General features: G+C 39.4%; 1 protein-coding gene across 12 annotated transcripts in view; it reads left to right on the forward strand.

The window, feature by feature from the left end:
* LOC133560244 (adhesion G protein-coupled receptor L3-like) overlaps positions 1–12,305 on the forward strand; it is a 422,550-nt gene that overhangs the window by 169,186 nt on the left and 241,059 nt on the right. The window lies entirely within an intron of this gene.

Here is a 12,305-nt window from a genome sequence, read left to right on the forward strand (position 1 = left end):
ACTTAATCGTTGCAAATGCATGTGCAGGTTATCCATACATCTCTGTGCCATGTCTGTCTTAGCATCGCCGGTAAAATGTGCAGACACTGGCAAATTCAATGGGCGTTTGGCGGCAGATTTCTTGCCAGAGGTGCAACTTGAATCCCTCCCTGTTAGTGTTGTTACACCCTCCGACAACACACCGACGAGGCATGATGTCTCCAAGGTTCCAAAAAATAGTCGAAAAAATGGAAAGTAACAGAGCTGAGACCCGGTGTTTGTAATGTGAAACTGAAAATGGCCGGTGTATTACCTCGCTGACGTCACGTTCTGACGTCATCGCTCAAAGACCGATAAACAGAAAGGCATTTAATTTGCCAAAATTCACCCATTTAGAGTTCGGAAATCGGTTAAAAAAATACATGGTCTTTTTTCTGCAACATCAAGGTATATATTGACGCTTGCATACGTGTGGTGATAATGTTCCCCTTTAACAGCTTAATTAAAAAAACAAATGTGGAAAAGAATGTGTTTCATGGAGCACAGCAACCAAACGGGCAGCATCGTTCACAAATTATCACTACGTCTTCTGCAAAGATTTTATGATGCATCATGTCGACTTTCACCAAATGAAAAATTTATGGGTACTACCATTCCAAATTCCTATTTAAGAACAATGGATGGTGAACGAAAATATCAATATCGCAGTGAATTGTATTGTTTTCACGAGACAGCAGCATTGCAGTTCATGGGCTAACAAAACAAGCGCGACCTTCAGGAATTGAAATGATAAAATGTCAGTATTGTAACTTATAATGTATCCTTACCGGCACCAGAGAGGGGTTAGTGCATCTGCCTCACAATACGAAAGTCCTGAATAGTCCTTGGTTCAATCCCGGGCTCGCGATCTTTCTGTGTGGAGTTTACATGTTCTCCCCGTGAATAGGTGGGTTCCCTCCGGGTACTCCGGCTTCCTCCCACTTCCAAAGACATGCACCTGGGGATAGGTGGATTGGCAACACTAAATTGGCCCCAGTGTGTGAATGTGAGTGTGAATGTTGTCTGTCTATCTGTGTTGGGCCTGCGATGAGGTGGCGACTTGTTCAGGTGTACCCTGCCTTTCGCCCAAATCCAGCTGAGATAGGCTCCAGCGACCCCGCAACCCTAAAAGGGACAAGCGGTAGAAAATGGATGGATGGATGGACAATATCAATACTTTTATGTCACCATTGTGACTCAAAAGGTGAAAACAATTTCTGTAAAAAAGATGTATACATTTTGGGATGTATCAAATTATAGACTTTTTGCCATGGCCGAACAATTAACATTAGTAAAAAAAAACAACCTCCTGTTTCATTAGAAGGGAACTGCACTTTTGTTTAATGTTGCTATTATGAGGGACAAGAAGACAGACATATTGTTTTTAATGCATTCTAACTTTAAAAGGAAACTTACCTATCGTTTTCCTATTCTTATGTAAGACAAGAAAAAAATATATATATTTTTTGCATTCTAATTTGTGATAATGGGCTTGTTTTTGGTGGCTCGAAATGCAGCCAATGGGAGCAATCAATTCTAACACTAAATTACTTTAAAATCACATCCAAAAAACCCCAAAAATATGTCATTTACATTCTATAACCTGTATAATAACCAAGCTGTTAGGACATTGTTATTGTAAGAGTGAACACGGAGAAACTCTTTGTCTAGCATAGGTATAAGCCGTAAGCTAGCTACGGCAAGAGGTAGGATAGCTTTTTCGTCATCACCCGAATCGCTTATGAGTTTGTAATGCACAACACAATGCAATAGGACACCAATTTGTACTGACTGAAACACATGATTATATTAAACAGCATATTACAGTATCTGTGAATTTTTTATGTATTTTTGTTTGTACGCAACTAACTTGACAGCATATGTACTGTAGTTGTAATAACAAGCATGGTGTGCTGCATGTATCATGATCAATATTTAAAGTCTGACTTACTCGGTAGACAATTAATTGTTTTGGTCCAGCTGGCCGACGATGTTTTTTCCGGTTTATTTTGGGGAAGTACTCCATTATTGTTGGCCTAACTTGGCTTCAAGTTCCACATTTACACCCGGAAGTCACTCTCTCAGCTTCTGTCTGCTCCGTTTCACCCTCACTTTGTGCACGCTTGTTTAAGCAGTAGTTCATCCTCCGTATGTTCAGCTTCAAAAAGATAAGGTTGTGAATCCTCATTTGTTCAAAAATAGCCGTGTTTGTTGTCTGTTACTAAGTCTTCCAGGATTAAAACACATATGCGTTTATTTCCGGACATAGGAACACATATATGTTGCCGGAAGTCAAAAGTGCGTTGCTACGGAAACGGAAGTAAACGCGATGAGGAAAGAATTTCTGGCAATGCTTATAATATAACCAAAATACAGTAAATATTCTACATATCACATATTTTTATGAACGTGTCTGTTACTACATTAGATATATATAATTAGATTGTGTATATAAAATATTGATGGAGGGTTTTGACATTTTTTAGAGGGCTTTGAAGGCTACAAAGGTGATTTATATTAGCCCCATCTTTCAAGCGTTTTTTTTTATTATCTTTAATTCCTAAAAGAAAGGTGTGTGTTCTTGTCCCTCAAAATGATTGTGATCGATAGGCACAATTCTCCAAAAATTGCAGTTCCCCTTTTACTCAACTTGAAAAACAAAATGGGTGTTACAATTATTTCACTGCAAAATATTTGCCACTTGCAGTTTTAACATTTTATTTCTAGAAATTTCCCTAGTTTTAAGATATATTTACATTTTTTCAGTTATTGACTAACTTAACTGTGAACCAGGTCTACACTCTCGGCAGCGTCTTTGAGGGTGCATGGGAGTTTACCCAACCAGTCTACATGTGTTTTGTGGACTTGGAGAAGGCATTCGTCCGTGTTCCCCGGGAAGTCCTGTGGGGAGTGCTCACAGAGTATGGGGTCTAGTATCGGACTGTCTGATTGTGGCGGTGCGCTCCCTGTGATCAATATTATAGTGACTTGTTTGGTAAAGCTGGACAAAGACATTTTTCCCAATTTATTTTGGGAAAGTACTCCCTTAATGTTGGTAAGTCTGATCCGTTTTTAGAGAGGGTTGGACTCCGCCAGGGCTGCCCTTTGTCACTGGTTCTAAGCAAATTTTGGGTCCAAATTGGCTGTCAAAGTGTACCAACTTGTTGGAATACATCCTCGTCCTTCTACTATCCAGGTGAGAGGCATGATTTATGATCTATATTAAAGTTTGACCAGCAAAGAAACGAGGAAGCAGCTGATCAGTTGATCATGTCAACATAGGCACACACTCCTGATCACTACGCCTCTACAAATAGTTCAGGGGTGTCAAACTCATTTTTAGATCGGGGGCCACATGGAGAAAAATCTACTCCCAAGTGGGCCGGACTGGTAAAATCGCTGCACGATAACTTAAAAATAAAGACACCTTCAGATCGTTTTCTGTGTTTAAAAATAGAAGAAGCACATTCTGAAAATGTACAAATCATAATGTTGTTGTTCTTTTACACTTACATGTTACGGTTAATACTATTTATCTATATTTGTCATTATTTGTATTTTCTGAATGAATGATGTGATAATGTTCATCAGTCAACTCAATGGTGTTCATTTTCAATCTATCAAGATAGAAAAATATCAAAATCAAATTACAGTATGCCATGTATGTAGTTTGATCATTTTCCTCCATTGATGTACTAACATCATCTGGTTTATTTTGTACATATGTCCAGAGATACAAAGAATTGCTATTGCAACATCCAGTAGACGAGCTGTTTCTTTCATTCAAAAATTTTAGGTTAATTTGTATACTTAGCAAACTCATCCCGCGGGCCGGATAAAACCTTTTCACAGGCCGTACGTTTGACACCCCTGAAATAGTTAATCCCCGTTAGCGCTTCTAATACCAATACAACTAATACTTGGTTAATATTCAAGTCACCCAATGTAAATGAAGTATTGTTGATGCTTTTTGTATGGTTATTTTATTGAGTTTTTTGGGCAAAATATAAACCCTTCCATTTGCTGGGCTGTAAGCAGAGTTTTATTTACGTTTATTTCCTAGTAAAAATGCATTAAAAAAAAAACATATATCCCTTGTCACGACTTTCCTAATGATTGTGAACGATAGGCAAAATCACCCAAAAAGTGCAGTTCCTCTTTAACTAAATGATACCATTGATGGCCAACTTTTAAACAATTCATGGACTTTGTTCCTTTGCCAAAAGGTTCAAAAGAAAATGGTATTTGCATTATTTGTGCTATGACTCCTCACTTCATTTGTATTTTTCAGTAAGCCTGTATATAATTTTGCGTGCTGACCCTTCCGCTGGCACCCTGTCTCGTCGTGGTGAATGGCTTCAAGCTTGTTAGCATTCACGTCGGGTTTGGAAGACTATCAGCTCCAACTGTGTCTTAAGTCTGTGTGCTAAGCTCGCATCCATCACCGGCAGATAGCCTGCCCCCCCACCCCGACCCCCCCGCCATGTCGCCCGCCCCCCTCGCTACCTGTCGATACCCATTCCGCCGTCTTGTCCTTTTCTCCCCCCACAATTGATATTCAGAGTCCAGAGCGCAACCACTACCTGCCTAAATGCTGCTGCACCATGTTTTTTAACAAGCGCAAATGGCAGCCTGAGTGCCGTAATGCGTCAGTAAGTGAAATGTTGCTGAACGTCATTCTGCTGTGAACGTGTCACTTTTATCATCTATGTACACACTTTGAGTAATGGCTATTCAGGATGTCACCAATAATAAAATGTGGTTACTTGAGGTTATCTGGGTCATATACGGCGGCATTAGAGAAATGTTCAAATATAAGCATCGTTCATTGTCGGAAAGTTGGGGCTATCAAGGTAAGTTTTGACATCAGTGACAACGTTTATTTTGTTTGTGTGTTTGAACTTTAGCACTTTAAACACACTTGGGCTGGGCGTTTATGGAAAAAAATTGAAATCATGAATAATTTAACCCTTTACCTCGATTTCGGTTAATGTACGATTACTTCACTCTCAACCACTATTAGGGGTGCAAATCTTTGGGTGTCCCACGACTCGATTCAATATCAATTCTTGGGGTCACGGTTCGATTATAAATCGATTTTTTTCGATTCAACTCGATTCTCGTTTCAAAATCCATATTTTTCTGATTCAAAACGATTCTCTGTGAATTCAATACATAGGATTTCAGCAGGCTCTACCCCAGTCTGCTGACATGCAAGCAGAGTAGCAGATTTTTGTAAAAAGCTTTTATTATTGTAAAGGACAATATTTTATAAACTGATTGCAATAATGTAAACACACAAATGTAAATCCAAGACAACAATATGTTGTCTGATATATTGATATATATATGATATATATTCCGAACAATAAAATACAGTATTACAACTCCTGTGACTGTAATATCAATAGAATACAATTGGTAGACTTGGCTAGCTGCTAGTCTGTTACCATGAATTATACAACAATACTTTAACTCAGTGGTTCTCAACCTTTTTTCAGTGATGTACCCCCTGTGAACATTTTTTTAAATTCAAGTACTCCCTAATCAAAGCAAAGCATTTTTGGTTGAAAAAAATAGAAAAAGAAGTAAAATACAGCACTATGTCATCAGTTTTTGATTTATTAAATTGTATAACAGTGCAAAATATTGCTAATTTGTAGTGGTCTTTCTTGAACTATTTGGAAAAAAAGATGTAAAAATAACTGAAAACTTGTTGAAAAATAAACAAGTGATTCAATTATAAATAAAGATTTCTACACATAGAAATAATCATCAACTTAAAGTGCCCTCTTTGGGGATTGTAATAGAGATCCATCTGAACTTAATTCTAAACATTTTTTCCCAAAAACGAAATCTTTAACATCAATATTCATGGAACATGTCCACAAAAAATCTAGCTGTTAACACTGAATAATGCATTGTTGCATTTCTTTTCACAGTTTATGAACTTACATTCATATTTTGTTGAAGTATTATTCAATAAATATATTTATAAATAATTTGTGTTAATTGTTGCCATTTTTAGAATATTTAAAAAAAAATCTCACGTACCCCTTGGCATACCTTTAAAGTACCCCCAGGGTTACGCGTACCCCCATTTGAGAACCACTGCTTTAACTGTTCATTATGAACTACTTCTTTGTGTGAAACATCAAAACCTACTCGGTGGTCTAGTGGTTAGAGTGTCCACTCTGAGATCGGCAGGTCGTGAGTTCGAACCCCGGCCGAGTCATACCAAAGCCTATAAAAAAGGGACCCATTACCTCCCTGCTTGGCACCCAGCATTAAGGGTTGGGATTGGGGGTTAAATCACCAAAAATGATTCCTGGGCGCAGCACCGCTTCTGTCCATTGCTTCCCTCACCTCCCAAGGGGTGATCAAGGGTGATGGGTCATCCATCCATCCATTTTCTACCGCTTATTCCCTTTGGGTCGCGGGGGGCGCTGGTGCCTATCGCAGCTACAATCGGGCGGAAGGCGGTATACACCCTGGACAAGTCGCCACCTCAGGTGATGGGTCAAAAGCAGAGAATAATTTCGCCACACCTAGTGTGTGTGTGACAATCATTGCTACTTTAACTTTAACTTCAATAAATGATTCATAAACCAAATGAGCTTAGGCAAGCTGCCTTCATGTTTCTGAAAACATGCCACCTCCAAAATTAAAATTACACAAATACTACTTACAGTAAAAATGTCTCTTTTTTTTCCAAACAAAACACACAAGCAGTAATAAAATGTCTGCTAGCTACTCGGCTAGCTTTAGTCACAGCTTCCCCCACTTTTAGCTTTGTCTCTCTGTAAAGTGACGGTACAATATTGTCTGTAAAAACCAAGCGTGATGGGATGTCATACCGTGGCTCAATAGTTTTGATCATGAACCTGAAGCCTTCTCTCGCCACTGCGCTGTATGTAAGTGATGGATCTGGTTATCTACTTTGCCCGTTCAGAACTGGGTGGTCATTTTGTAAATTGGTGAAGTGTGCGTTGATCAGCTGCCGGTGTTGTTAGTGGATGGTCCTTTTCCTCTGATAACTCTGGGTATTGTCAGTCCAAGAGAGCGAGAGAATTTGAAGTACCGGTATTCCCAAAATACTTAACTTTAGCGTTGCAAAGTCTGCACGTTGGATGAGTCATGTCAAGCCCTTTCTAGCCACGATAAAATCCAAAGTGTCTCCAAAAGTTTGCTTTCAAAGTCCGCGGAGGCGGTCGTATTTCTTCTTTAAGCTGATCAGTTTGTTTGTCTTCTACCTGCATTTTAGCGGCGACACAACACTACACTCCCCTTTGTAGCTAGCCACCAGGTAGCCCCGCAGCTTATTGCGCAATACCTATGGTAGCCCAGAAGGCACATACACATTGCCGGGAGCGGGTGAAGAAAATCGATTTTTGAAAGATGAGAAGCGATACAGAATCGTACAACGTGAGAATGTCGATTTGAATTCGAATCGATTTTTTTCCCCACACCCCTAACTGCTATACTCCACTTTTTAGTCAACGTCATCTTTATTGGACTTTGAATACACACTTTGGACACAATAGATGTTGTGATTGGTTAAATAGTTTTTTTTTTTTTTCATATTCAGTGTTGCAAAATTCGCTGAATTCTTGTATTTTTTAGAAGTCCACCACGGAAAAGACCCTGTCTCCCCGAGTCTTAAAGGGGTCATATTATGTTTGATTTTTTCTGCATTTCAAACACTTTCTTGTGGTCTACATAACATGTAATAGTGGTTCTTTGGTCAACATTTTGTATAGATTATTATTTACAGACCAACACAATGCTCCGTTTTGTGAGCGGTCTTATTTATGTGCCTCCACTTCGACTGCGTTTTCTACCTGTCATTCATGTTGTAGTTTTTGCCGCTTTCCTATTGAGACTACTGATATTAATCAATCAATGAAAGATTATTTATATAGCCCTAAATCACAAATGTCTCAAAGGACTGTACAAACCACTACGACTACGACATACTCGGAAGAACCCACTTAAGGGCAAGGAAAAGTCACACCCAGTGGGCAAGGAGAACTCACACCCTGGGGACGCCAGTGACAATGATGACTATGAAAACCTTGGAGAGGACCTTAAATGTGGGCAACCCCCCCCCCCCCCCCCCACCACCCCCACCCCTCTAGCATTGTAACATATTCCCTGTGTAAAGTGTATTATACAGTCATCTAGACATGACAACATAAAAGCTTGCATGAATTGTTGAAACAAATAAAAAAGATTAGATTTAAAATAAAAGTCGAAGATGATAAAAAATACATTTTACAATGTCCTCAATTTGTTCTTCCAGCTTAAAACTGTTATATATCTATAATAAAGCCAAAGCTGGTGGCTGTGGGACGCACACAGTTCTTGAGGAGGCCCAAGTCCAACCGGGGATCGGTGTTTCCTAGCAACACAATTTTAGTTTTTCCTCCTTTAGCTTTGAAATAATTTGGGCTAACCAAGACTTGACGTCTTTGAAGAACTCGGGTAGGGCTGTACGTAAGAGGGGTATGGTAATTTTTGGAGAATGGCAGTAATGTTTGACAGTTATCTGCATAAAGTTATAAGAGATGCCTTGCTTTATAAATGTTGCACCGAGTGGGAAAATATTAAGATCCCACAGAACTTGCCCAAGAATTGATCCCTGGGAACTCCCCAGCATTTTGGGCACCCATCCATCCATCCATTTTCTACCGCTTATTCCCTTTGGGGTTGCTGATGCCTATCTCAGCTATAATCGGGCGGAAGGCGGTGTACACCCTGGACAAGTCGCCACCTCATCGCAGAGCCATTTTGGACACACCCGGACTAAATACGATGACAGGACAAGTAGTTATAATTTTTTGTAAACAAGCTAACATTGTTAGATTCCTGTAAGTAATCCCTGTGCTTTATAAAATCACTATTACCAAGCTATTTTGAATCACTGGCAATAAGAAAAGGAAGAACATCAGAAAATGTTATTAAGATGGCAAACAAAGTAAAGAAAACATACATTTGTTGGCATCCATAGCTAGTCATGAATATTTACCATATTTAGTAGTGCTTAAGAATAAAAACCAAATACACCATGGGTGTCAAACTCTGGCCCGTGGGCCGAATTTGGCCCGCCGTGTGATTTAATTTGGCCCTTGAGGTAATATCAAATTAAGATTAGAGCTGGCCCGCCGGTGTTATACAGGGGCGGTGCCGCTGTAAAAACGCATTTGCCAACCCTCCCGAATTTCGCTGCCCCTCCCGTAAATCTCCCGGGGCAACATTTCTTCCGAATTTCTCCCGATTTCCACTCGGACAATAATATCGGGGGCGTGCCTCGAAGGCACTGCCTTAGCGTCCTCTACAACCTGTTGTCATGTCCGCTTTTCCGGCATAGAAACAATGTGCCGGCCCAGCCACATAATAGCTGCGGCTTTAACACACACGAATGAATGCCACGCATACTTGGTCAACAGCCATACAGGTCACACTGGGAGTGGCCGTATAAACGACTTTAACGCTGTTACAAATATGCGCCAAATATGCGTCATTCTTGTTTGGTGTGAGGCCACACCAAACAAGAATGACAAACACATTTCGGGAAAACATCTGCACCTTAACACACTTAATACCCAGAATCCCTTGCAGCACTAACTCTTCCGGGATGCTATAATATACAACCCCGCTACCACCAAACCTGCCCCCCCCCTCCAATTTTTATTTACATTTTTTTTTATATGCCATTGATATTTTTAAATCATTATTGATAGCTTGATTGGAAACACTAAATTGGCCCTAGTGTGCATGTTGTCTCTCTATCTGTGTTGGCCCTGTGATGAGATGGCGACTTGTCCAGGGTATACGCTGCCTTCCGCCCGAATGCAGCTGAGATAGGCTGCAGCGACCCCAGAAGGGACAAGCGGTAGAAAATGGATGGCTGGATGGATGATTTGAAACTCGACTTTGCATGTCACTATAAAGCTATATAAGCCTTGCTTGTTCAATATTCAATGCAAAACTTTTTTGGATCCCTCTTAAAAGGTTCATTTGTTCAACCTTGGCCTGCGGCTTAATTCCATTTAAAATTTTGGCCCACTCTGTATTTGAGTTTGACACCCCTGGAATACACGGTGGCGCCTACCTGTGTGATATTTGACATGTGTGGCATGCATTCATTCGGTGTTTGAGGAATTAAACGTTTATGCAAAATGCGGCGCAGGGAGGCCACTGGATGGCGAGTGCTTTGGAGGGGTCACAACGGTATTAATCTCACATCTGCTCAGCGTGATAACCTCCCCTCTTAATGTCAATGCAAGCTTTCCATTGGCTTATGCAAAAAAATATATTAAATATGTATGCACATAAAGCACCATGAGACCTTCTAAAACCTCTTTATTTTTTATGTGCAGATTTATCACACACATACGCAGTAATAGCTTTACCTGCATATCCCTTTTTATTGCCAAAGCAACAGTACATATAAACGATTAAAGTTTAAAAGTAGAATAAATGTGCAGAATTTAAATAGCGGTTTTGTGTGTTTGGAAAAAATCTATATACACTCCTTGAATCGATTAAAGTTGTTTTGATTGGATCGGCTTGATAGGCAAGTGAAGGGAATCATTGTAAAATATAATTGCTGCTCTGGTCCACATGGGTTTGACACTTAGGTAATTTAAAGTGATGCTTTGTTTCATATTTCTGGGCTGCACTAACGTGCTATGAAGGTGAAAGAAAAACATTAACTTTAAAATTCGTCTGTGGCATTCAATGAACATTGAAATTAATAAACCGTTTTATGTTAGATATATTATTTAAATATATTAATACGTATTTAATTCTCAGCTACAATCGGGCGGAAGGCGGTGTACACCGTGAACAAGCCGCCATCTCATAGGCACCAGCGCCCCCCGCGACCTCAAAAGGGAATAAGCGGTAGAAAAAAGGTTGGACAGATGGACGTATTTAATTCACATACAGAAATTACTTTTTATTATTCTATTTAATGTTGAATTAATTTAAACCTGGACTTACAGTAACCATTTTATTAAATACATTTTTTTTTGTTAAATTAATTCATTCCTATTCTAAAGTACAACAAAACTAAACATTTTACCACACATTTTTCTACAGCTTGACTAATTATTACGAAAAGCCATCCCAAAACCAACACTTTTGGTTGATTAATTTTTCCTGCAGTGTTACGCCTTGACATGGAATAAAGTTTTTTCTTCGATGCAGAGAATGATTTGCACGGGCGAGACGTGAATGTGAGTACATCTTTAAATTTAATACTATAACGGACAAAAGATCAACACAAAGCGCTCACAGTGGAGGTACAAAACTTGGCTACAAAATACAAACCTGGAACAAAAACACCTGCTCAATGGCATGAATAATGGACATAAACAAAAGACTTAGCACAAAGGCAATTGACTATGAACTATATACAAAAACTTACACGACATGGAACTATGGACGAGGGCATGAAGGAGGTGCAGCATGGGTAGCGTGTGTGAAGATCCCAGGAAGAAGACAGAAAACGAATGACTTAAATAGTAGCTGTGATGATTGGTGAAAACAGGTGTGAGGCTGAGGACAGGGACCTGACATGACAGGTGAAAACTAATGGGTTGGCATGGAGACAAAAACAAACCAGGAAGTGCCAAGACAGAACTAATTGTCCAAAAAACTAAACATAACTTGACCAAACATGGCAAAAATCCAAAACATAATCTTACAGGCGTGACATGAAGGAGCACTTGCAAATAAATTATTATTTTTATCATTATCGTTATTATTTTTGTTATTATTATATCTTCTGCTGCTATTTCAGAGGCATTCTCCGTATTTTTGTCTTTAAGTGAAAGGATTTAAGTGACTAAATGAGGACACAGGAAACCAATAAGTGAAAGGAGGGGATTCTCCGATTAAATCCAACCCTGGTGTTAAAACAAAAACCTCATCAAATCTGGGAATAGGGTCAAAAGACGGGGATAATGAGAAGAACGTATGGGAAGGATTATTTGTAGAGCATGACGGAGGATGCCACCATCTGCTTTGTCGTCGCTATCCCTCCATCATCCTGTCCTAGGGTCCCAATTATTTGTTTTCTGTGATTATAAACAAAGAATGTCAATGAAAGGCTGTGTGATATTCATCGACCTTTTGCATTGATGTTGTAGGCAAAATAAACAAAAAACAACAGAAATTAATACAAACAAGGGGAGTATGACTTAGGAATATGTTTGTTTTTGGTGCTTTTTCTCCTTTAGGGGTCACCACTATCGCAACAGTCCCTTGAGGTGCCTGTT

The sequence above is a fragment of the Nerophis ophidion genome, linkage group LG10 (assembly GCF_033978795.1).
Source record: "Nerophis ophidion isolate RoL-2023_Sa linkage group LG10, RoL_Noph_v1.0, whole genome shotgun sequence".
Taxonomy (NCBI): domain Eukaryota; kingdom Metazoa; phylum Chordata; class Actinopteri; order Syngnathiformes; family Syngnathidae; genus Nerophis; species Nerophis ophidion.